Source organism: Oncorhynchus kisutch, unplaced genomic scaffold, assembly GCF_002021735.2.
Source record: "Oncorhynchus kisutch isolate 150728-3 unplaced genomic scaffold, Okis_V2 Okis03b-Okis08b_hom, whole genome shotgun sequence".
Lineage (NCBI taxonomy): Eukaryota > Metazoa > Chordata > Actinopteri > Salmoniformes > Salmonidae > Oncorhynchus > Oncorhynchus kisutch.
Window position 1 is genome coordinate 4,409,546 of NW_022261980.1, and position 25,305 is coordinate 4,434,850.

Genomic DNA, 25,305 nt, shown 5'->3' on the forward strand with positions numbered 1-25,305 from the left:
CAGAATGTTAATGAACTGCCTAGTGACTGCCTCGCTTGTTTGCCTAATTGCTGTGATGCCCTTGAGAATTAATCCATCATTTTCTTTTTATGTTTTGCTTATCAAAGTGTTGCCTGTTTTAAACTGAGACTGAATGACATGACATTGCTAAGTACAGCAGCATGAATGCAGAAAGCTGGACCGGCTCACCGTAGATCCAAGAGGAAAACACTAAGATTCTCTCTCTTCTTGTGTGACCGCACTTCAACATACATTGTTGGTCCTCCGTTTCTTTTAGTTATTGAAGACCATGATTATTTAGATCAGGAAACTTTTGTTCCTGGGCTTTAACAAAAGGCTGTACACACCTGCAGTAGACCTTCAGAACCACAGTTATCCATCCATGATCTAAACAAGACCTTCAGAACCACAGTCATCCATCCATGATGTAAACAAGACCTTCAGAACCACAGTCATCCATCCATGATCTAAACAAGACCTTCAGAACCACAGTCATCCATCCATGATCTAAACAAGACCTTCAGAACCACAGTCATCCATCCATGATCGAAACAAGACCTTCAGAACCACAGTCATCCATCCATGATCTAAACAAGACATTCAGAACCACAGTCATCCATCCATGATCTAAACAAGACCTTCAGAACCACAGTCATCCATCCATGATGTAAACAAGACCTTCAGAACCACAGTTATCCATCCATGATCTAAACAAGACCTTCAGCACCACAGTCATCCATCCATGATCGAAACAAGACCTTCAGAACCACAGTCATCCATCCATGATGTAAACAAGACCTTCAGAACCACAGTCATCCATCCATGATCTAAACAAGACCTTCAGAACCACAGTCATCCATCCATGATGTAAACAAGACCTTCAGAACCACAGTTATCCACCCATGATCTAAACAAGACAGAAAAAGACACCTGTCAGAAAGAATATGTGACCTGTGTGATCCAGTGATTATAGTGCCACTGACCCACATCTACCAGAGTCAACATGGGTTCAAATCCAATCCTCCGACTCAATCTCCTCCAGTCTCTCCTGACTTCTCTCTACGGTCCTCTGTTCAATGCAAACCATTAAAACATATGAAAGGAGTGAGGGGGGGCAAAAGAGAGATTACAAAAGACCTTGTCTCAATCTTTAATATTTAGACTGTGGCTGTACTTCCACCACGGCCTGCCCACTCATTAAGTCCCCAGGGTGATTTATAGTTTGTTCATCTGCTGAAATCACAAAAGTGGTTTTACATAAACGTTATTCGGTTCCTTTATGTGTTTAAGATTGGTTTCAGTTGTAAAGCCCCGGTTACCTAACAGTCCCATCTTTCAAAGGCTGTGTCTGTCTGTCTGTCTCTGTCTGTCTGCTCAGCAGTTGATTTATTACCATAGCGGGAAGGAAGTCTTTCTCCAGCTGTACAGAACAGAACACACATAGTACATCTCGCTCAGTATCAGCCAGCTTTATAATGACATGGATCAGGAACATATATGTAGGACAGCAGCTACACACACACACGCAGTACATCTCGCTCAGTATCAGCCAGCTTTATAATGACATGGATCAGGAACATATATGTAGGACAGCAGCTACACACACACACACACACACACAGTACATCTCGCTCAGTATCAGCCAGCTTTATAATGACATGGATCAGGAACATATATGTAGGACAGCAGCTACACACACACACACACACACACACACACACACACACACACAGTACATCTCGCTCAGTATCAGCCAGCTTTATAATGCCATGGATCAGGAACATATATGTAGGACAGCAGCTACACACACACACACACACACACACAGTACATCTCACTCAGTATCAGCCAGCTTTATAATGACATGGATCAGGAACATATATGTAGGACAGCAGCTACACACACGCACACACACAGTACATCTCACTCAGTATCAGCCAGCTTTTTAATGACATGGATCAGGAACATATATGTAGGACAGCAGCTACACACACACACACACACACACACACAGTACATCTCGCTCAGTATCAGCCAGCTTTATAATGACATGGATCAGGAACATATATGTAGGACAGCAGCTACACACACACACAGTACATCTCGCTCAGTATCAGCCAGCTTTATAATGACATGGATCAGGAACATATATGTAGGACAGCAGCTACACACACATACACACACAGACTTTTTCACCTACCACTGCCTTCTCTCCATCACTCTCTCCATCCTCTCTTTCTCTGCTTGTTCAATCTCTCCCAGAGATTTACAGCTGCCTGCTTCATCAGAACCAGTGTGATGATGGTTTATTAAAGAAATGAGACGTGTGTGTGTGTGTGTGTGCTCATTACAGACAATTTTTTTTTTTTTTTTTTTTTTTAAATTATTTTTTAAATTATTATTATTATCTTTTCTTCTTGGGCCTCTATAACTATATCTATTGTTTTTATTTTTGTTGTTGTTGTGTGATTTGGATTAATCCCCTCTACCACACGGAACCCCACTAATCTACTGACGGAACGTAAGGGGTGGCTAACAGACCTCCATCCTATGCTAGCTTGCTACCGATGCCCTGGCTAGCTGTCTAAATCACCAACCAACCTCTCCACTCACCGGACCCTTTTGATCACTCGACTAAGCATGCCTATCCTTAATGTCAATATGTCTTGTCCATTTCTGTTCTGGTTAGTGTTTATTGGCTTATTTCACTGTAGAGCCTCTAGTCCTGCTCACTATACCTTATCCAACCTATTAGTTCCACCACCCACACATGCTATGACATCTCCTGGTTTCAACGATGTTTCTAGAGACAATATCTCTCTCTTCATCACTCAATACCTAGGTTTACCTCCACTGTATTCACATCCTACCATACATTTGTCTGTACATTATACCTTGATGCTATTTTATCGCCCCCAGAAACCTCCTTTTACTCTATGTTCCAGACGTTCTAGACGACCAATTCTCATAGCTTTTAGCCGTACCCTTATTCTACTCCTCCTATGTTCCTCTGGCGATGTAGAGGTGAATCCAGGCCCTGCAGTGCCTAGCTCCACTCCTATTCCCCAGGCGCTCTCTTTTGACGACTTCTGTAACCGTAATAGCCTTGGTTTCATGCATGTTAACATTAGAAGCCTCCTCCCTAAGTTTGTTCTATTCACTGCTTTAGCACACTCTGCCAACCCGGATGTTCTAGCTGTGTCTGAATCCTGGCTTAGGAAGACCACCAAAAATTCTGAAGTTTTAATTCCAAACTACAACCTTTTCAGACAAGATAGAACTGCCAAAGGGGGCGGTGTTGCAATCTACTGCAAAGATAGCCTGCAGAGTTCTGTCCTACTATCCAGGTCTGTACCCAAACAATTTGAACTTCTACTTTTAAAAATCCACCTCTCTAAAAACAAGTCTCTCACCGTTGCCGCCTGCTATAGACCACCCTCTGCCCCCAGCTGTGCTCTGGACACCATATGTGAACTGATTGCCCCCCATCTATCTTCAGAGTTCGTGCTGCTAGGCGACCTAAACTGGAACATGCTTAACACCCCAGCCATCCTACAATCTAAACTTGATGCCCTCAATCTCACACAAATAATCAATGAACCTACCAGGTACCTCCCCAAAACCTTAAACACGGGCACCCTCATAGATATCATCCTAACCAACTTCCCCTCTAAATACACCTCTGCTGTCTTCAACCAAGATCTCAGCGATCACTGCCTCATTGCCTGCATCCGTAATGGGTCAGCGGTCAAACGACCTCCACTCATCACTGTAAAACGCTCCCTGAAACACTTCTGCGAGCAGGCCTTTCTAATCGACCTGGCCGGGGTATCCTGGAAGGATATTGATCTCATCCCGTCAGTAGAGGATGCCTGGATATTTTTTAAAAATGCCTTCCTAACCATCTTAAATAAACATGCCCCATTCAAGAAATTTAGAACCAGGAACAGATATAGCCCTTGGTTCTCCCCAGACCTGACTGCCCTTAACCAACACAAAAACATCCTATGGCGTTCTGCATTAGCATCGAACAGCCCCCGTGATATGCAGCTGTTCAGGGAAGCTAGAAATCATTATACACAGGCAGTTAGAAAAGCCAAGGCTAGCTTTTTCAAGCAGAAATTTGCTTCCTGCAACACTAACTCAAAAAAGTTCTGGGACACTGTAAAGTCCATGGAGAATAAGAACACCTCCTCCCAGCTGCCCACTGCACTGAAGATAGGAAACACTGTCACCACTGATAAATCCACCATAATTGAGAATTTCAATAAGCATTTTTCTACGGCTGGCCATGCTTTCCACCTGGCTACTCCTACCCCGGACAACAGCACTGCACCCCCAACAGCAACTCGCCCAAGCCTTCCCCATTTCTCCTTCTCCCAAATCCATTCAGCTGATGTTCTGAAAGAGCTGCAAAATCTGGACCCCTACAAATCAGCCGGGCTAGACAATCTGGACCCTTTCTTTCTAAAATTATCTGCCGAAATTGTTGCCACCCCTATTACTAGCCTGTTCAACCTCTCTTTCGTGTCGTCTGAGATTCCCAAAGATTGGAAAGCAGCTGCGGTCATCCCCCTCTTCAAAGGGGGGGACACTCTTGACCCAAACTGCTACAGACCTATATCTATCCTACCGTGCCTTTCTAAGGTCTTCGAAAGCCAAGTCAACAAACAGATTACCGACCATTTCGAATCTCACCATACCTTCTCTGCTATGCAATCTGGTTTCAGAGCTGGTCATGGGTGCACCTCAGCCACGCTCAAGGTCCTAAACGATATCTTAACCGCCATCGATAAGAAACATTACTGTTCAGCCGTATTCATTGATCTGGCCAAGGCTTTCGACTCTGTCAATCACCATATCCTCATCGGCAGACTCGACAGCCTTGGTTTCTCAAATGATTGCCTCGCCTGGTTCACCAACTACTTCTCTGATAGAGTTCAGTGTGTCAAATCGGAGGGTCTGCTGTCCGGACCTCTGGCAGTCTCTATGGGGGTGCCACAGGGTTCAATTCTTGGACCGACTCTCTTCTCTGTATACATCAATGAGGTCGCTCTTGCTGCTGGTGAGTCCCTGATCCACCTCTACGCAGACGACACCATTCTGTATACTTCCGGCCCTTCTTTGGACACTGTGTTAACAACCCTCCAGGCAAGCTTCAATGCCATACAACTCTCCTTCCGTGGCCTCCAATTGCTCTTAAATACAAGTAAAACTAAATGCATGCTCTTCAACCGATCGCTACCTGCACCTACCCGCCTGTCCAACATCACTACTCTGGACGGCTCTGACTTAGAATACGTGGACAACTACAAATACTTAGGTGTCTGGTTAGACTGTAAACTCTCCTTCCAGACCCATATCAAACATCTCCAATCCAAAGTTAAATCTAGAATTGGCTTCCTATTTCGCAACAAAGCATCCTTCACTCATGCTGCCAAACATACCCTTGTAAAACTGACCATCCTACCAATCCTCGACTTTGGCGATGTCATTTACAAAATAGCCTCCAATACCCTACTCAACAAATTGGATGCAGTCTATCACAGTGCAATCCGTTTTATCACCAAAGCCCCATATACTACCCACCATTGCGACCTGTACGCTCTCGTTGGCTGGCCCTCGCTTCATACTCGTCGCCAAACCCACTGGCTCCATGTCATCTACAAGACCCTGCTAGGTAAAGTCCCCCCTTATCTCAGCTCGCTGGTCACCATAGCATCTCCCACCTGTAGCACACGCTCCAGCAGGTATATCTCTCTAGTCACCCCCAAAACCAATTCTTTCTTTGGCCGCCTCTCCTTCCAGTTCTCTGCTGCCAATGACTGGAACGAACTACAAAAATCTCTGAAACTGGAAACACTTATCTCCCTCACTAGCTTTAAGCACCAACTGTCAGAGCAGCTCACAGATTACTGCACCTGTACATAGCCCACCTATAATTTAGCCCAAACAACTACCTCTTTCCCAACTGTATTTAATTTTTATTTATTTATTTATTTTGCTCCTTTGCACCCCATTATTTTTTTTTTTTTTCTACTTTGCACATTCTTCCATTGCAAAACTACCATTCCAGTATTTTACTTGCTATATTGTATTTACTTTGCCATCATGGCCTTTTTTGCCTTTACCTCCCTTCTCACCTCATTTGCTCACATTGTATATAGACTTGTTTATACTGCATTATTGACTGTATGTTTGTTTTTATTCCATGTGTAACTCTGTGTCGTTTTATCTGTCGAACTGCTTTGCTTTATCTTGGCCAGGTCGCAATTGTAAATGAGAACTTGTTCTCAACTTGCCTACCTGGTTAAATAAAGGTAAAATAAAATAAATAAATAAACAGAGAGGTAACACGACTAGATAGGACAGGCACATTTTTTTATTCATTTTTATTTAACTAGGCAAGTCGATTAAGAACAAATACTTATTTACAATTACGGCCTACCGCATATAGGACTGTCAGTGTCAGGTGACACAGCCACCAGGTTGACAGGTAAGGCTACAATGACGCAGGTAGCTCTGATGTCACAGCCATTCTGCATGATCAGGGGCCAAGCATCTCAGAGCAGGAGTGCTGATTTAGGATCAGTTTATCCTTTTAGATCACAATGAATAAAAGACATGGACGGGGGGACCTGATCCTAGATCAGCACTCGTTAAGACGCTTGATACTGTACTGTACGGCCCCTGGGGGGTGTCTCATACGGCCCCTGGGGTGTGTCTCATACGGCCCATGGGGTGCGTCTCAACAGTCTAGAAAACTCCGGAAATCATTACAACAAATGACATATAGATCTATTTTTATTCATAAATACAAGTAAGCCTCCCCATAAAAACTGTTATATTTATGAACAGTATAAACCATTTAGTGTGAATGTCATCATATATAAATCATGAACAACAGGCCTTATACATGTTCTAACAAACTGGAAACATGTTCAATAAAAGCAGATCCATAAATAAAGTGTTAGGATGTGATCCAAATAGCACCCTATTCCCTTTATAGTGCATCATTTTGGACTGGGACTCATAGGACTCTGGTTAAAAGTAGTGTACTATATAGAGAATAGGGTTGCTCTCTTCCACAGTCATTTGGCCGTCTCCTTGTGTTTAACCTGTTTGTAAATTGCCTGTGTGTGTTTTCTCTCTCCCCTATCCGTGTGTGTGTGTGTGTGTGTGTTTTCTCTCTCCCCTATCCATGTGTGTGTGTGTGTTTTCTCTCTCCCCTGTCCATGTGTGTGTGTGTGTTTTCTCTCTCCCCTATCCATGTGTGTGTGTGTGTTTTCTCTCTCCCCTATCCATGTGGGTGTGTGGATTTCTTCCCCAATGAACCACAAGAATGAGGACTCTTCCATATTTCATGAGAACGGGAAGAGTGTTTATGCTCTGGGGACTGCACCGAAAATGAGCATGAGTTCAGATTTCACACCCCAAGTACACCCCAGGTGAACACACACACACACACCTGTAGGTCTCATTTCTTTGATGAACCATCTTCAGAATGACACTGGTTCTGATGAGATGATCTCAGAGAGCCAACACATGTCCTCAGGTTACTCATCACAGTTCACTAACTCACTTTGCTTAGGTAAATCCATTGAATAACTGATATGGTAGATATTAAACCAGAGATGTTTTCCACAGTTACTTGCAGTTGAATAATCAACTAAATGAGGCTTGATTAGAAATAGAAACATCATGAACTAGATTCTCAGTTTACAGAGATTGGCCTACTAAAGTATTTTTAATGTTTGATTCTGTTTTGGGGTGATTCCCGAGGCAATTACTTTATGGCATCTATGCTGGAGCCTTATGCTGTGTTCGTAACCAAGAGGGAAGTGTGAATTTACCACACACCGGGAGAAATCCACTTGAACAGCCCTCTAACTGGTAATTACTAGCAGGAAAGCTTCCCTGATCTCCGACTTCTACCATATGCTGATCTCTGACATCACCTACTAGGAAAAGGACACCGATAGCAGCATTTTCGACAGTTAAAAAAACATGAATTATAAGAAGTAATCTATTAATATAATTGTTTTACTCTATAATTTGTTTACAAGCCATGATCGCTGTACTTTTAGTGTATGTTTGACACAGCTTTTGGTCATTAGCCAATAAGCTACCCAGGAAATAGCCCATATTAATATATGTAGCCATAGAAATGAGGTTCATGAAATCAATAACTTGCTAACATTAGATAACATTCATATACTGTATGTATGTATGTATGTATGTATGTATGTATGTATGTATGTATGTATGTATGTATGTATGTATGTATGTATGTATGTATGTATGTATGTATGTATGTATGTATGCATGTATGTATGTATGTATGCATGTATGTATGTATGTATGCATGTATGTATGTATGTACGTACAGTGGGGAGAACAAGTATTTGATACACTGCCGATTTTGCAGGTTTTCCTACTTACAAAGCATGTAGAGGTCTGTAATTTTTATCATAGGTACACTTCAACTGTGAGCGACGGAATCAAATACTTATGTCATCCAATAAAATGCAAATTAATTACTTAAAAATCATACAATGTGATTTTCTGGATTTTTGTTTTAGATTCTGTCTCTCACAGTTGAAGTGTACCTATGATAAAAAATTACAGACCTCTACATGCTTTGTAAGTGGGAAAACCTGTGTAAGTAAAACGCTAGACTGCTGTTTCTACTAGCCCAGGTAACATTCAGGTCCTAAATCTGCGCCATGCAACGTTTATAAAGACAACATTTCACTGGCCAGCCGGGCTAGTTGGGCATATTTTCTACCAGCCTAGTCTGAAAAGTACTAGACTCGGGCTAGAGGACTGGCTTAATATCCAGATCTCACTGATTGCTATTGGCTACATACCAGTGGCTTGACAGTGTAAGCACCCTCAAGTCCCAATGAACAGCTGATAGGGAATATTCTGGAATAAGTTACCCTCTGATTTGAGGTTTGTGTGTGTGTGTGGACCTTCAACTCTGTACAATGTAACTGTAAGGCAGAAGTGCACTGAACATGAAGTGCACTTCTGCCTCTATTGTTTAATTGTCATGTTCCTACTAACAATAATAAGAAACTATGGAATAAAAGCTGGCTGATACTGAGCGAGATGTACTGTGTGTGTGTGTGTTACTGTGTGTGTGTGTGTGTGTAGCTGCTGTCCTACATATATGTTCCTGATCCATGTCATTATAAAGCTGGCTGATACTGAGTGAGATGTACTATGGGGAGGGGGGAGGGGGGCTGAGGGGGGAGGGGGCTGAGGGGGGAGGGGGGCTGAGGGCCATGTTATGGAAGGCCCTCCTACCTCCCTCCCCAGTGATTGGCCATCTGATGTTATGGAAGGCCCTCCTACTTCCCACCCCAGTGATTGGCCATCTGATGTTATGGAAGGCCCTCCTACTTCCCACCACAGTGATTGGCCATCTGATGTTATGGAAGGCCCTCCTACTTCCCTCCCCAGTGATTGGCCATCTGATGTTATGGAAGGCCCTCCTACTTCCCACCCCAGTGATTGGCCTTCTGATTTTATGGAAGGCCCTCCTACTTCCCCCCCAGTGATTGGCCTTCTGATGTTATGGAAGGCCCTCCTACTTCCCTCCCCAGTGATTGGCCTTCTGATGTTATGGAAGGCCCTCCTACTTCCCTCCCCAGTGTTTGGCCATCTGAAGTTATGTATGGAAGGCCCTCCTACTTCCCTCCCCAGTGATTGGCCTTCTGATGTTATGGAAGGCCCTCCTACTTCCCTCCCCAGTGATTGGCCATCTGATGTTATGGAAGGCCCTCCTACTTCCCTCCCCAGTGATTGGCCTTCTGCGTTTGAACAGCATTTCTTTCTCTTCTTTCCCAATGCTCTCCTCCCCTCCTATCTGGGCCCAGCTAATCTCCAGAACAGGGAGGAATCCAACTTGATTGAACTTCCGCACAAAGATTATTGGCCTTTCTAGGGAGTTTTTCCTAGCCACCGTGCCTCTACACCTGCATTGCTTGCTGTTTGGGGTTTTAGGCTGGGTTTCTGTACAGCACTTTGAGATATCAGCTGATGTACGAAGGGCTATATAAATACATTTGATTTGATTTGATTATTATTATTATTCCAATGCAATTATTTGCACTAAATGGTGAGTTACTCTGTTATGCCTGAAGTTGATTGGCTCTCATGTGTAGGTCATTTATTGTAGAGCATGTTGACTGTGACGGTTGTCCTGATTAGTAAGTGGTTGGCTTGCCTTTTAGCCTGACAAATATTGCTCTCTGTGTTGCAGGTATTGGGACAATTCAGCTAGCATTCAATTCAACTATTTTCTCATACTTGTGGTCAAAAATCACTGCTATTACTGTGGGAATTTGGACATTTATTTGACTGGTTTAAGCGGAAATAGTGCAGTGATTGGTCAATTAGCAACCCCTCGCATAATATGGAGGGTATTGTTGATTCAATCGCAGAATCCTGGAGGGACAGCTTTATCCTTATTCTTTAACTCACTCTCTTTCTCTCTCTCCCACACACACACACACACACATGCACAAATGTACACACACATATGCAACCACGCACATGCACACACACTCACTGTGTGCCCATACATGTAATCAGAGCCTGGTAGTGGCCCATGGAAATCTCATCAGCAGGTGGGATGCGACAGTGTGTGTGAGACTTTTGATGGTGGTGAAGGCCTGTGAGGCGTAAAGGGGGCGGATGTGTTTGGGGCAGAGGGTCAAGGACAGGTTGGGGTGGTGGGGGTGGCTCTCTGAGCCATGTGGATGGAGGAGGGATGACTTACAAGCAATCTGGGGTGCGGGTGCTAGTCAGCACTGGCATTTACACACAAAAACACACAGACACACACCCTCTGTCTGAGATAGAACGTGCCTCGACTCCGGATGACAAGATGAAAGCCAGGTCAGACAAGGTTTAGATAGGGAAAGAGGTAAAGATGTGTGATAAAAAAGACAGTGTTCTCTCAACCATTGTGTCAGTATACAACCTGAATGTGTACCTCTGACATGAATATACCAGCGATGCACAGCCTGTCAGTACAGAAAATAATACAATTTTAAATTACAGTCAGAGCCTTTTAAAGGTGTGATCCAAGCACAATAGCACTGCATACAAAACAGGTTCTCTCTTGTGCTGTTAGCAAAAGACACCCACTTACATTGCAATTCAGAAGCAGCTCTGAGTCTATACATTATGATATGTACCTGTACTGCTACTGTTTTGAATGCTTGTGTGTGGGTGGGCAGGGCCGGATCCAGGGATAAGGGGCCTAAGTTGTTGGTTAGGGCCCCCGGCTGCTAGTTTTCTTTTTAGGAACTCAATCAGGGTCTCAATTTACTACTGAGAGTAAGAATAGTAGAATACACCAGGTGCAATTTGAAATTTGGTTGTCAGCAATGTTTTCTCTTGTTATGTCTGTCACTGACAGTCGCTCAATTAGCCATGTCAGCAAATTCTTGATTGGTAGTTAGTCTAGCCAGCTATCTAAACTTGTAGTAATCATGGCTGAATACTGGCCCGGCACGCAGGGCATATGCCCAGGGGCCCTGACCTCCAGGGGGCCTCTTTGATTTAATCATTCTCATTCAGATATTCTATTTACATGGAATAAGTCATTACAAAATGTGTAGAATTGCTGGAAATTTACTTTCAAACTGCAGAAATCTCTCTCCACCCCTTGGGAAAATGAGTAGAATTGCATGACGATTTTATAAAATTGCAAAGTTTTCTTGCTTTGAAACTGTAACATTTTCCAACCAGCTCTCACAGTTTCACGTCAGAATTAGACCTTCATCCATGTTTCTCAAACATCAAATTTCTAAGTTGTTGCAAATGTTAAATTTGGAAATGTTGAAGATGAAGGTTAGACATAAACCTTAAGGTTAGGCATGAACTCTGAATGGTTAAGGTCAGGTTTGGGATAGGCTTAAAACAAAGATCTCAAAAACAACTCTCTATCGCTGGATTCAAACTGGCAACCTTTGGAATCAGAGGCAGATGTGTAGGCACTCTCTCTCCCCCCTCCCTCTCCCCCTCTCTCTCTTTCCTACTCTCTCTCTCTCTCCCCCCTCTCTCTCTTTCCTACTCTCTCCCTCCCTCTCTCTCCCTCTGTCTCTCTCTCCCTCCCCCTCTCCTTCAATCTCTCTCTCTCCCCATTCCTCCCTCCCTCCTTCCGTCTCTACTTCTCCCCATCCCTTCCTCCCTCCGTATCTACCTCTCTCCTCCCCCTCCCTACCTCTCCTCCCCATCCCTTCCTATCTCCTTCCCATCTCTACCTCTCCCCATCGTAACTCCCTCCGTCTCTCCCGCTCCTCATCTCTCCCTCCCTCTTTCCCTCCCTTCTTCCTTCCCACCGTCTATCTTTTTCAATCCCTCCTTCCCTCCGTATCTACCTCTTTCTATCTCTCCCTTCCTTCGTCTATCCCCATCCCTCCTACCTCCTTCCATCTCAACCACTCTCCATGTCTCTCCATCCCTCCTTCCCTCCGTATCTACCTCTTTCTATCTCTCCCTTCCTTCGTCTATCCCCATCCCTCCTACCTCCTTCCATCTCAACCACTCTCCATGTCTCCCCATCCCTCCCTCCCTCCATATCTACCTCTTTCTATCTCTCCCTTCCTTTATCTATCCGTATCCCTCCTACCTCCTTCCATCTCAACCACTCTCCATGTCTCTCCATCCCTCCTTCCCTCCGTATCTACCTCTTTCTATCTCTCCCTTCCTTTGTCTATCCCCATCCCTCCTACCTCCTTCCATCTCAACCACTCTCCATGTCTCCCCATCCCTCTCTCCTCCTCATCCCTCCCTACCCCCTTTCCTCCCTCCATCCTTCCATCTCTACATCTTTCCATCTCTCCCTCCTACCTGTGTGGTAAAATCCTGCTGTTGCAGAGGTTGTCCCTCCCACCTTCCTCCCTCCTTCCCTCCCTCTGCCTCATACCCCCTCATCCATACTTCTCCTTCCTTCCTCCTCTTCCCAGCTCACCAGTAGCTCCAGCTCTGCAGATGGTCCCTCTGTTGGCAGTCCGGTATCACAGCAGCTCAGTCCCCTCTCTCTCTCTCTCACACACACACACACACACACACACACACACACACACACACACACACACACACACACACACACACACACACACACACACACACACACACACACCACACTAGCAGCCAGCCTCTTGGCAGTGCAGTATTCATGCAGGGAGGTTTGATGGCTGTGTCCATATGTGTCCATAAAGCCACTGATAGGGATACAGAGGCCACAACATGGCCGTGTGTGTGTGGCATGCATACACACATGTGTATGTGTGTGTGCCAGAGAAAGAGAGATGGTCATAAAAGTGTTATTGTTCTAAATCACCCGACTGTGTTCACAGTATTCACAGTACTACCATAGAGTCTAGTTCACATCAAATCAAATGTTATTTTTTGACATGCGCCTAACAGTGAAATGCTTACTTAGAAGCCCTTAACCAACAATGCAGTTTTAAGAAAAACAAGTGTTAAAGTATTTTCTAAAATAAACTGAAGTAAAAAAATAAATAATAATAATCTCTGTTATTGTCCTAAATCACCAGTCTGTGTTCACAGCATTAACATAGATTAGTTCACACCAAGTGTCAATTATTTCATCTCAACAGATGTGAAGGTGATTCACAGCAATTGGGTTCACTACCAAAGCAATCTCACTAAGAGGCGCTCTTTCTTGCAGTGCTGAGAGTACTGATATCAAGTGGAATAACTGTGTGTGTGTGTAGGCATGAACACACACACACACACAGTTTTCTATCCAGCAGAGTATCAGCCAGGGAGGGCTGCTGGGGGAAGAATAGAACAGCCTAGTTTCTCTAATCCTTTTGATAACACATCTCATCTGTACCAGAGGACACATACTTTAACACACAGTCAGAGAGGAAATCTGAGGAAACATGATCAACATCTCAAATGGTTGTGTCAGATTTCCTCTCTGACTGGTGTTACAGTATGTGTCATTCCAACATAGTGCACTACGACCAGGTCAGATCCCTATAGAACGGGTTAGCTGACAACGTCACCAGAACGATGCTCAGGCTTCAATGGGGCAGAAGGCCGTGTGGTCTTGTGATTCTGGGTGGCCAGATAGCAACAATGACAACGTCACCAGAACGATGCTCAGGCTTCAATGGGGCAGAAGGCCGTGTGGTCTTGTGATTCTGGGTGGCCAGATAGCAACAATGACATAGACATAGCTGCCATGTGAGGAATCGTAGGTTGCTCATTTCAGCTAATTTTATCTGATTATTGATATGCTAATATGGCAAAACTTTGCTAGTTAGCTAACCAACAAATGTAACACTGTATTTGAGAGACAACAAGTGCTCATTGTGCAAATGTATTTATATTTTCAATAAATATTGGAGACAAAATATAGTTTCCATGTTGTCAACAATCTAAACCAACCCAGTCTGTTTTTCCCTATAGTTGACATGTTGCCAACAATGATCCCTTATTGATGTCACTTGTTAAATCCACTTCAATCAGTGTAGATTAAGGGGAGGAGACAGGTTAAATAAGGATTGTTAAGCCTTGAGACATGGATTGTGTATGTGTGTTATTCAGAGGGTGACTGGGAAAGACAAAAGATTGAAGTGTCTTTGAACGGGGTATGGCAGTAGATGTCAGGCACACTGGTTTATGTCAATAATTGCTTTTTCACGCTCAACACTTTCCTGTGTGTATCAGGAATGGTCCACCACCCAAAGGACATCCAGCCAACTTGACACAACTGTGGACCAGCATCCCTGTGGAACGACACCTTGTAGAGTCCATGTCCCCAACGAATTGAGGCTGTTCTGAGGGCAAAAGGAGGGGGTGCAATTCAATATTAGGAAGGTGTTCCTAATGTTTGGTATACTCAAGGTATGTTGACCCCTAATCCCTATCTAGTGCACTACCTTTGGCCAGATCCATATGGAGCCACATGAGGCTGTGGACAAAAATAGTGCACTAATGACTAGGGTGTCATGAGATTTGACCAATGGCCATCATCTCATCTGTCACCAACTTCATCACAGAAACCTAGAAGTCCTGGCAAACTGTTCTGTGTCCCAAATGGACCCCTATTCCCTATGCTATGCACTACTCTTGAACATTAGGCTGTGGTGAAAGGTAGTGAACTATATAGATGATAGGGGTATCATTTAGGACGCAAGCCTGTGCCTCATTGAAACATGTATGCATATCCCATCAGATGCTGGACATGTAATCTGTGCATATTTTACACCAATATCTCCTCTAAACCCACAGGGAGAGAGATGAGGCGGCCCTATTGAATTATTCAGAGCTTCTCCATTTCAATATCTGGAATGCTGTTTATTTCTATTCCTCAGGCTGAACAGGATTCGCCGGCAGAGGTTGGCGACTTTCCACGAGGTGAATATTTTTAAAACTGTCCTCATCAGGGTTAAAACCTAGCTGAGGTGAAATGTCACACACGCACCCACACACACACAAAAGCAGAGCCTCAGCATGTTCTCTGTCTATCTGTCTGATGTACTGAAGAGAGCAGAGACATCAAATGTTCTCTGTCTCAGAGATATGCTCTCTTTTTGAAAGCTCTCTGTTCTGATCTAGATGTGAAATTCATATGGGCCCAGACAGTGTTAAATAGTGCAGAATACTGCATAAATAGTGCAGAATACTGCATAAATAGTGCAGACTGTATAAGGCCTCGCAGCTCAGCTCACTCTCTTCCACTTTCTATCTTCTGCCCCTCGCTCTCCTACCCATCTCTGTCTATCTCCTACCCATCTCTGTCTATCTCCTACCCATCTCTGTCTATCTCCTACCCATCTCTGTCTATCTCCTACCCATATCTGTCTATCTCCTACCCATCTCTGTCTATCTCCTACCCATCTCTGTCTATCTCCTACCCATCTCTGTCTATCTCCTACCCATCTCTGTCTATCTCCTGCATATCTCTGTCTATCTCCTGCATATCTCTTTCTTCCTCTCTTATTCTATATTTTCTGCCCTTCTCTCTTTGTCTATACCCTGCTAATCTTTCTCTTCCCCCTATATCTTCTCTCTCTTTCTCTCTAATGAGCTCATCCACGCTAACTTCATTATGGCCTCATCTTATCGTAATCTCACTTCAGGCATCAGAGTCAATTCATTTCCCCATCCACATGAATGGCATATGGAGCCTAGTAAAGCCATGGATAAGATGGAAGATGTTTTGTCAGTATTTATCCCACCTCATATTATGTTGTGTGTTGAGGTGTTAATGATGCTCCATCACACAAACCTCAAACACCAGAGTTCTAAAGGCCCTAAAGCTCACCCTCAATTCTTACCTAAAAGAAATCCACGAGTGTTGACACTTTCTGGTGCGGTTTCCCAAACACAGATGACATTTTAGTAATTTAGCAGACACTCTTATCCAAAGTAACTAGGGTTAAGTGCCTTGTTCAAGGGCACATCGACAAGTCAATTCAAAATAGCGACCTCTGGGTTACCGGCCCAAAACTCTTAACTGCTAGGCTATCTGCAGCCTAGAATGATCCTAGACAAAATGCATTTTCTATTGAGATTGCTTTTTAGGCCAGCGCCTAATTTGTGTCCGGGAAATCTTTGTCAAAGGAGAGAGACATTTTCTCATTTTAATGGATGTTTGAAGCAAAGCTACACACACTGAGTTTTGCCATTGCAGTTGCAACCCAACATGTCATTGTATCACTCTCTATGTATAGCTCTCTATCACAGCAACCTGTTGGACAGAACATGACTCTCCTCACCTCAGAGTACCATCCTAGGGCCCAATGATCACTCTATTCCTATAGGGGCCCTTGGGAGTAAAGACCCCTAGACCTCTTGGGAGTATAAACCAGCACACAAGGGATTATGGGTTCTAGCATTGAGACACTCTCTCTCTCTCTCTCTCTCTCTCTCTCTCTCTCTCTCGCTCTCTCTCTGAATTGAATGTTCTTTATTGGCATGACGTAACATTACATTTTGCCAAAGCGTACTATGTAGATGAAGTGATATATTTGCCAAAGCGTACTATGTAGATGAAGTGATATATTTGCCAAAGCGTACTATGTAGATGAAGTGATATATTTGCCAAAGCGTACTATGTAGATTAAGTGATATATTCGCCAAAGCGTACTATGGATATGAAGTGATATATTTGCCAAAGCGTACTATGTAGATTAAGTGATATATTTGCCAAAGCGTACTATGTAGATTAAGTGATATATTTGCCAAAGCGTACTATGTAGATTAAGTGATATATTTGCCAAAGCGTACTATGTAGATTAAGTGATATATTTGCCAAAGCGTACTATGGAGATGAAGTGATATATTTGCCAAAGCGTACTATGTAGATTAAGTGATATATTTGCCAAAGCGTACTATGGAGATGAAGTGATATATTTTCCAAAGCGTACTATGTAGATTAAGTGATATATTTGCCAAAGCGTACTATGTAGATTAAGTGATATATTTGCCAAAGCGTACTATGGAGATTAAGTGATATATTTGCAAAAGCGTACTATGTAGATTAAGTGATATATTTGCCAAAGCGTACTATGTAGATTAAGTGATATATTTGCCAAAGCGTACTATGTAGATTAAGTGATATATTTGCCAAAGCGTACTATGTAGATTAAGGGATATATTTGCCAGAGTGTACTATGGAGATTAAGTGATATATTTGCCAAAGCGTACTATGTAGATGAAGTGATATATTTGCCAAAGCGTACTATGGAGATTAAGTGATATTTTGGCCAAAGCGTACTATGGAGATTAAGTGATATATTTGCCAAAGCGTACTATGGAGATTAAGTGATATATTAACATACACTACTGTTCACTTTCCTTGTTTTTGAAAGAAAAGCTAATTGTTTCCCCTAAAAATAACATCAAATTGATCAGAAATACAGTGTAGATATTGTTAATGTTGTAAATGACTATTGTAGCTGGAAACGGCTGATTTTTAATGGAATATCTACATCGGCGTACAGAAGCCCATTATCAGCAACCATCACTCCTGTGTCCGTTCCAATGCCATGTTGTGTTAGCTAATCCAAGTTTATCGTTTTAAAAGATTAATTGATCATTAGAAAACCCTTGCAATTATGTAAGCACAGCTGAAAACTGTTGTCCTGATTAAAGAAGCAATAAAACTATTTTTAGTTAGTTGAGTATCTGGAGCATCAACATTTGTGGGTTCGATTACAGGCTCATAATGGCCAGAAACAAATAACTTTTTTCTGAAACGTGTCAGTCTATTCTTGTTCTGAGAAATTAAGGCTATTTCATGCGAGAAATTGCCAAGAAACTGAAGATTTTGTACCACGCAGTGTACTACTCCCTTCACAGAACAGCACAAACTGTCTCTAATCAGAATAGAAAGAGAAGTGGGAGTCCCCGGTGCACAACTGAGCAAGAGGACAAGTACATTAGAGTGTCTAGTTTGAGAAACAGACGCCTCACAAGTCCTCAACTGGCAGCTTCAAAAATAGTAACCGCAAAACACCAGTCTTAACGTCAACAGTGAAGAGGCGACTCCGGGATGCTGCCCTTCTAGGCAGAGTTGCAAAGAAAAAGCCATATCTCAGACTGGCCAATAAAAAGAAAAGAGGTTAGGATTAGTGTTAGTGTTAGAATTATGTTAAGGTTTATTTTTGTTATTTAACCTTCATTTAACTAGGCAAGTCTGTTAAGAACAAATTCTTATTGACAATGAAGGTCTACCGAAAGGCAAAAGGCCAACTGTGGGGATTAAAAATAAAAAATAAATAATATAGGACAAACACACATCACAACCAGAGAGACAACACAACGCTACATAAAGAGAGACAACACAACGCTACATAAAGAGAGACAACACAACGCTACATAAAGAGAGACAACACAACGCTACATAAAGAGAGACAACACAACGCCACATAAAGAGAGACAACACAACACTACATAAAGAGAGACAACACAACGCTACATAAAGAGAGACAACACAACGCTACATAAAGAGAGACAACACAACGCTACATAAAGAGAGACAACACAACGCTACATAAAGAGAGACAACACAACGCTACATAAAGAGAGACAACACAACGCTACATAAAGAGAGACAACACAACGCTGCATAAAGAGAGACAACACAACGCTACATAAAGAGAGACAACACAACGCTACATAAAGAGAGACAACACAACGCTACATAAAGAGAGACCTAAGACAACACAACACTACATAAAGAGAGACAACACAACGCTACATAAAGAGAGACAACACAACGCTACATAAAGAGAGACAACACAACGCTACATGAAGAGAGACAACACAACACTACATAAAGAGAGACAACACAACACTACATAAAGAGAGACAACACAACGCTACATAAAGAGAGACAACACAACGCTACATAAAGAGAGACAACACAACGCTACATAAAGAGAGACCTAAGACAACACAACACTACATAAAGAGAGACAACACAACGCTACATAAAGAGAGACAACACAACGCTACATAAAGAGAGACAACACAACGCTACATGAAGAGAGACAACACAACGCTACATAAAGAGAGACAACACAACGCTACATAAAGAGAGACAACACAACGCTACATAAAGAGAGACAACACAACGCTACATAAAGAGAGACAACACAACGCTACATAAAGAGAGACAACACAACGCTACATAAAGAGAGACAACACAACGCCACATAAAGAGAGACAACACAACGCTACATAAAGAGAGACAACACAACGCTACATAAAGAGAGACCTAAGACAACACAACACTACATAAAGAGAGACAACACAACGCTACATAAAGAGAGACAACACAACGCTACATAAAGAGAGACAACACAACGCTACATGAAGAGAGACAACACAACACTACATAAAGAGAGACAACACAACACTACATAAAGAGAGACAACACAACGCTACATAAAGAGAGACAACACAACGCTACATAAAGAGAGACCTAAGACAACACAACACTACATAAAGAGAGACAACACAACGCTACATAAAGAGAGACAACACAACGCTACATGAAGAGAGACAACACAACGCTACATAAAGAGAGACAACACAACGCTACATAAAGAGAGACCTAAGACAACACAATGCTACATAAAGAGAGACAACACAACGCTACATAAAGAGAGACAACACAACGCTACATAAAGAGAGACAACACAACGCTACATAAAGAGAGACAACACAACGCTACATAAAGAGAGACAACACAACGCTACATAAAGAGAGACAACACAACGCTACATAAAGAGAGACAACACAACGCTACATAAAGAGAGACAACAAAACGCTACATAAAGAGAGACCTAAGACAACACAACGCTACATAAAGAGAGACAACACAACGCTACATAAAGAGAGACCTAAGACAACACAACGCTACATAAAGAGAGACAACACAACGCTACATAAAGAGAGACAACACAACGCTACATAAAGAGAGACAACACAACGCTACATAAAGAGAGACAACACAACGCTACATAAAGAGAGACCTAAGACAACACAACGCTACATAAAGAGAGACAACACAACGCTACATAAAGAGAGACAACACAACGCTACATAAAGAGAGACAACACAACGCTACATAAAGAGAGACCTAAGACAACACAACACTACATAAAGAGAGACAACACAACGCTACATAAAGAGAGACAACACAACGCTACATAAAGAGAGACCTAAGACAACAACATAGCATGGCAGCAACACAACGCTACATAAAGAGAGACCTAAGACAACAACATAGCATGGCAGCAACACAACGCTACATAAAGAGAGACCTAAGACAACAACATAGCATGGCAGCAACACAACGCTACATAAAGAGAGACAACACAACGCTACATAAAGAGAGACAACACAACGCTACATAAAGAGAGACCTAAGACAACACAACGCTACATAAAGAGAGACCTAAGACAACAACATAGCATGGCAGCAACACATGACAACATAGCATGGCAGCAACACATGACAACATAGCAAGGTAGCAACACATGACAACATAGCAAGGTAGCAACACATGACAACATAGCATGGCAGCAACACATGACAACATAGCATGGCAGCAACACATGTCAACATAGCATGGCAGCAACACATGACAACATAGCATGGTAGCAACACATGACAACATAGCATGGCAGCAACACATGACAACATAGCAAGGTAGCAACACATGACAACATAGCATGGCAGCAACACATGACAACATAGCAAGGTAGCAACACATGACAACATAGCATGGCAGCAACACATGACAACATAGCAAGGTAGCAACACATGACAACATAGCATGGCAGCAACACATGACAACATAGCAAGGTAGCAACACATGACAACATAGCATGGTAGCAACACATGTCAACATAGCATGGTAGTAACACATGACAACATAGCATGGCAGCAACACATGACAACATAGCATGGCAGCAACACAGGACAACATAGCATGGTAGCAACACATGACAACATAGCATGGCAGCAACACATGACAACATAGCATGGCAGCAACACATGACAACATAGCATGGTAGCAACACATGACAACATAGCATGGCAGCAACACATGACAACATAGCATGGCAGCAACACATGACAACATAGCATGGCAGCAACACATGACAACATAGCATGGTAGCAACACATGACAACATAGCATGGCAGCAACACATGACAACATAGCATGGTAGCAACACATGACAACATAGCATGGTAGCAACACATGTCAACATAGCATGGTAGCAACACACATGACAACATAGCATGGTAGCAACACATGACAACATAGCATGGCAGCAACACATGACAACATAGCAAGGCAGCAACACATGACAACATAGCATGGCAGCAACACATGACAACATAGCATGGTAGCAACACATGACAACATAGCAAGGCAGCAACACATGACAACATAGAATGGCAGCAACACATTACAACATAGCAGCAACACATGACAACATAGCATGGTAGCAACACATGTCAACATAGCATGGTAGCAACACACATGACAACATAGCATGGTAGCAACACATGACAACATAGCATGGCAGCAACACATGACAACATAGCAAGGCAGCAACACATGTCAACATAGCATGGTAGCAACACACATGACAACATAGCATGGTAGCAACACATGACAACATAGCATGGCAGCAACACATGACAACATAGCAAGGCAGCAACACATGACAACATAGCATGGCAGCAACACATGACAACATAGCATGGTAGCAACACATGACAACATAGCAAGGCAGCAACACATGACAACATAGAATGGCAGCAACACATGACAACATAGCATGGTAGCAACACATGACAACATAGCATGGTAGCAACACAGCACAACCACAACATGGTAGCAACACAAAACATGGTACAAACATTATTGGGCACAGACAACAGCACAATGGGAAAGAAGGTAGAGACAACAATACATCACACAAAGCAGCCACAACTGTCAGTAAAAGTGTCCATGATTGAGTCTTTGAATGAAGAGATGGAGATAAAACTGTCCAGTTTAAGTGTTTGTTGCAGCTTGTTCCAGTCGCTAGCTGCAGCAAAGTGAAAAGAGCGACCCAGGAATGTGTGTGCTTTGGGGACCTTTAACAGAATGTGACTGGCAGAATGGGTGTTGTATGAGGTGGAGTAACTCTGCAAGATCACAGTCGAACCAGGGGCTGAACCTGTTTTTCATTTTCTTTATGGGGGGCGTGTTTGTTAACAATACCTCTAAAAATATCAAAAAAGAAGGTCCAAGCGTCTTCGACAGAGGGGATCAAGCTGATTCTATACCATTTCACAGAGGCCAGGAAGGCTTGCTCATTAACAGTTTTTTTTTGCAAGCGTCTATGACAAATCAGGGTAGGTCGTTTCACTGAGCAGCCATTACGAACACAGGCTGTGTGTTCACTAAGGTCATTACAGAAAACACTGATACCTATCAGGATTATTTGTGAGGATAACATGGAGTCATACCTTGTGGGATTGGTAATAATCTGAAAAAGATTTAAAGAGTCATTGTTTTAGGACTTGGTCAGCTGGTTTAACATGTCCCAGTTTAGGTCACCTAGCAGGACAAATTCAGACTTAGTGTAAGGGGCCAGGAGAGAGTTTAGGGCAGGTAGGGTACAGGCTGGTGCTGATGGAGGACGATAGCTCTTTGTTGACTTTTGCTGGGTGCTATTTGAAAGTTTAATGTTTAAAACCAGCAAATCAAATAGTTTGGGGACAGACTTGGTGGAGACAACCGAGCAGTGAAGGTGATCCTTGGTAAAGATCAACACTCCCCCATTTTTGGAAGATCTGTCTTGACAAAAAAAATATATAACCAGAAAGGTTAACATCAGTATTCAAAACACTCTTCCTTAACTACGTCTCAGTAATGACCAACACATATGGATTGGAGCTGTGAACCCACACTGTCAATTGATCCATTTTAGGTTCTGCTTTTAGTGTTAACGTGCAGAAAACCCAGGCTTTTACAAGAGCAGAAATCAGTGAAGCATATATCAGAGCACGAGTCAGAATTGGGGCTGGCAACAGTAGATGGGCCAGGGTATACATGCACATTCCAGATATCATCAACAGTAGATGGACCAGGGTGTACATGCACATTCCAGATATCATCAACCGTAGATGGGCCAGGGTGTACATGCACATTCCAGATATCATCAACAGTAGATGGGCCAGGGTGTACATGCACATTCCAGATATCATCAACAGTAGATGGACCAGGGTGTACATGCACATTCCAGATATCATCAACAGTAGATGGACCAGGGTGTACATGCACATTCCAGATATCATCAACATTAGATGGGCCAGGGTGTACATGCACATTCCAGATATCATCAACAGTAGATGGGCCAGGGTGTACATGCACATTCCAGATATCATCAACAGTAGATGGGCCAGGGTGTACATGCACATTCCAGATATCATCAACAGTAGATGGGCCAGGGTATACATGCACATTCCAGATATCATCAACAGTAGATGGGCCAGGGTGTACATGCACATTCCAGATATCATCAACAGTAGATGGGCCAGGGTGGACATGCACATTCCAGATATCATCAACAGTAGATGGGCCAGGGTGGACATGCACATTCCAGATATCATCAACAGTAGATGGGCCAGGGTGTACATGCACATTCCAGATATCATCAACAGTAGATGGGCCAGGGTGGACATGCACATTCCAGATATCATCAACAGTAGATGGGCCAGGGTGTACATGCACATTCCAGATATCATCAACAGTAATACAATCAAGGCACAGCATAGGACAGGGAGAGGTCTGCAGTGCTGATTTATGACATCTGAATGTGCATCAGATGGCAACAAGATCATATTGTACAGCAATTTCATCAGGTAACATGAATACAAAGCCAGCGAGAGGTGGTTAGAATGGGATGGGAGGCCAAAAGTCTGTGTAACCAATAGAGAGTCAGAGTCCCGAGGCTGGGAACAAATAGTCTGTCCCATGGTTGGGTAAAGAACGTTTATAGACCACAAAGTATGCAGGAGTCATGAGGCAAAATGCACAAGAAAAAATGTATATATATAATGACTTGAGGCTAGACATTGTAAGTGGTGTACCTGTACCAGACAGGGGGAGACAGACCAGGGCAGATGGAGAACAGACAGGGGTGAGTGTGATGGAGGTACCTGTACCAGACAGGGGGAGACAGACCAGGGCAGATGGAGAACAGACAGGGGTGAGTGTGATGGAGGTACCTGTACCAGACAGGGAGAGACAGACCAGGGCAGATGGAGAACAGACAGGGGTGAGTGTGATGGAGGTACCTGTACCAGACAGGGGGAGACAGACCAGGGCAGATGGAGAACAGACAGGGGTGAGTGTGATGGAGGTACCTGTACCAGACAGGGGGAGACAGACCAGGGCAGATGGAGAACAGACAGGGGTGAGTGTGATGGAGGTACCTGTACCAGACAGGGGGAGACAGACCAGGGCAGATGGAGAACAGACAGGGGTGAGTGTGATGGAGGTACCTGTACCAGACAGGGGGAGACAGGCCAGGGCAGACTGTGAACAGAGAGGGGTGAGTGTGGTGGAGGTACCTGTACCAGACAGGGGGAGACAGGCCAGGGCAGACTGTGAACAGAGAGGGGTGAGTGTGATGGAGGTACCTGTACCAGACAGGGGGAGACAGACCAGGACAGACGGTGAACAGAGAGGGGGGAGTGTGGTGGAGGTACCTGTACCAGACAGGGGGA

At 43.4% G+C, this 25,305-nt stretch overlaps 1 protein-coding gene across 1 annotated transcript in view; it reads right to left on the reverse strand.

Moving 5' to 3' along the window:
• LOC116352688 (AN1-type zinc finger protein 6-like) overlaps nt 1-25,305 on the reverse strand; it is a 119,321-nt gene that overhangs the window by 29,593 nt on the left and 64,423 nt on the right. The window lies entirely within an intron of this gene.